This window comes from Phyllopteryx taeniolatus, chromosome 14, assembly GCF_024500385.1.
Source record: "Phyllopteryx taeniolatus isolate TA_2022b chromosome 14, UOR_Ptae_1.2, whole genome shotgun sequence".
Taxonomy (NCBI): Eukaryota; Metazoa; Chordata; class Actinopteri; order Syngnathiformes; family Syngnathidae; genus Phyllopteryx; species Phyllopteryx taeniolatus.
The window spans coordinates 3,547,960-3,550,488 of NC_084515.1; positions in this window are offsets into that span (position 1 = coordinate 3,547,960).

Below are 2,529 nucleotides of genomic sequence, written 5' to 3' on the forward strand. Positions count from 1 at the left end.
TCAGTGTTACAGCTTGTTTAACTTTGTAAATTTACTATCCCCTCAAAATAATGCAACACGCAGCTATTATTGGGAGTACACCGCCAAGTGAAAGTGTTGACTTGTATGCTATCAAAACAACATGTGCACATAGCTTTGCTAATGTTGTTAACTAAGTAACAAAAAAAGAAGAAAGAAAAAAATATATACCATTTTTCATGTGTTTTTTTCAGATTGGATGGAGAATTTCTGAATGCCAGAAGCTGGTGGTTTTTAGGTTAACGTATTCGCCACAAAAAGCCGACAACATCAAACAATTCTCTTAAATAAGACCATGAATGGGGACTATCATGCTTCTCCGAATCTTTTGCCGTCATCGGTGATGCTTCGTGGTACTGGTACTGGTTCCGTGTCGCCGCTGTCCCTGTTTTTTATCCGGCTTATAAGACCCCAAGATATCAATAAATGAATCAATATCTCAACTCCGCTTGACTTGACCTCTCTCTATTTGTCTTTTGTATTTTACTCATTATTTAATTTGCGCTGACATCCGCAGAGGTTGAAAAACGTAACAAGCCTATTTTGGCCAAGTAAGGAGTAGAAAATACAGATATCTGTTTTCAAAAGAAGGGAGTTCAAATGACAATTCGGCAGAAGAATATTAAAGTAAAGTACAGCTACAATACCTCAGAAATCTACTTAAGTGCAGTCGCAAAGTATTTGTACTTAGTTACTTTCCACCACTGCCCCTCACTGTTAACACAGCCAAGTGCCCGCAGGTTTATTGCCTGTCCATATGCAAGCAATTCAAAGAGCGCCTTTACTCCCTGAAGAAGCTTCAGAAAGCCCTTAAGTGTCTGACCTTCCTGTGGTTTATTTTATGAGCAAGGGAGCAATTGGCCATGTTTTAGTTTCTCAGCTGCACGAGAAAAGATGCAAAGAGGTGATAGGAGGCTGGTAATCAGGATCAGCGACGCTCCGTCCTCGTGTGCCGCGCGCAAGCTGTTATCTGCCCGAGCCATCTCGGCCACAGCGCTCAACCCTCTCAGGCTCAGAAGTCCGTCCAGCGTCGCTTTATCATCAAACTCGGCAATTAGGCCATTACCTTGAAATCTAAGGACCCTGTGACAGTGATATTAACAAAGTAGGCAATGACATCAGAGCGAGCATCAAGAATACAATCCCTGAAACCGGGATTGGAGAAATGAAAAGCTCTCATAGTTGCCTACAGCCTCTGTCATAGAGCCCCAGTTTATCTTTTAATTAGCATCTCATGCACCAGAACAAACACACCATCAATAATGCAACAGTAGCATTCTACAATATTAATGGCAGATGAAATGCTGTAATTAGACAGGGAAACTATTTCAGGATCTCTGCAAGCATCTTGAAGAAAAATACATGATCAAGACAGGGATGAGGCTGAATAGAAAAAAGAGCACTAAATTGTTCTGCCTGTCTCGCTCACATAGATACTGTAGATGAACAAAGATACATTATGTGCCTCACTTGCACATGTAGGGAAAACTCTACGGCGGCCTCTGTTAAGGAAGGAAACGTCTTCAAAAAAAAATTGGATAATTTCCTGCTGCACTACTGTTGATCTCTCACGGCACGCTGGTTGGGATTCCCTGAAATTGAGCCACAAGAGGAAGAGAGCAACTGATGTCATGACGTGTGGTTCTAGTTGACAGGAGGGGGGCCCCGGGGCCAACATTTTGTTTGTCACAAGGAACAAACGATGACAAACGATGGCAAATTGGACTGAAGGCCCCCCGGTGAGCTATGTTCTCCCCGTGGGGATTTCAGAAGAGCAAGAGGTGATGGATGCACATACCCAAGTAAGGAGGTATCCAAATGTAATCAAATTCAATGAAAGAAACGCAACAATAAAAGAGCAGACAAAGGGACGAGACACAAAAGATTCCTCTCTATTTGATCCAATGTTTCACATGAACGAAGGGAGGACTAAAACAGCACTTGGCCTAATCCTATGAAAGTAGAAGGCCGAGACCGAATGGAAAGTAAGTTCTCTGGGTCGCTGGGAAAAAGTAGCTCTGGCTGCGCTGTGAAGTGTGGTAGGAGAAATAACCACAACACAGTCATAAATAGACTCTATGGTCCACCGCCATGTACAAAAAGTTTATTTCATTTAATTGGCTGGATCAGACAAAGATTTTTTAATTTCCCCCGAGAATTTGCACAGCAGAGAAAAGAGCTGCAGTGCCAGGAATGTACAATTTTCTCTATTCCACAGGCGAGGCTGCGCTTTTCCCCCTCACCCAACATCTCCCACTCCCGCTCTCTCTCTCTCTCTCTCCCCTCAGAGAGCTGCACAAATATTGGAATAATTATGCAAGTGTTTAAATATCAAAAACACTCAAATACTCTTGACAGACTGTGAGCCCACTTTGTCAGTACCATGTCTCCTAAGCCCCATCATGGGATGTTCCAGCCGAGGGGACGCCCCCCTCAACCCAACCCCCACCCCGCTCGCACACAGACGCTCCATTGTGTGCTGGCACAGATGAGATTTGCATGCATGTTAGA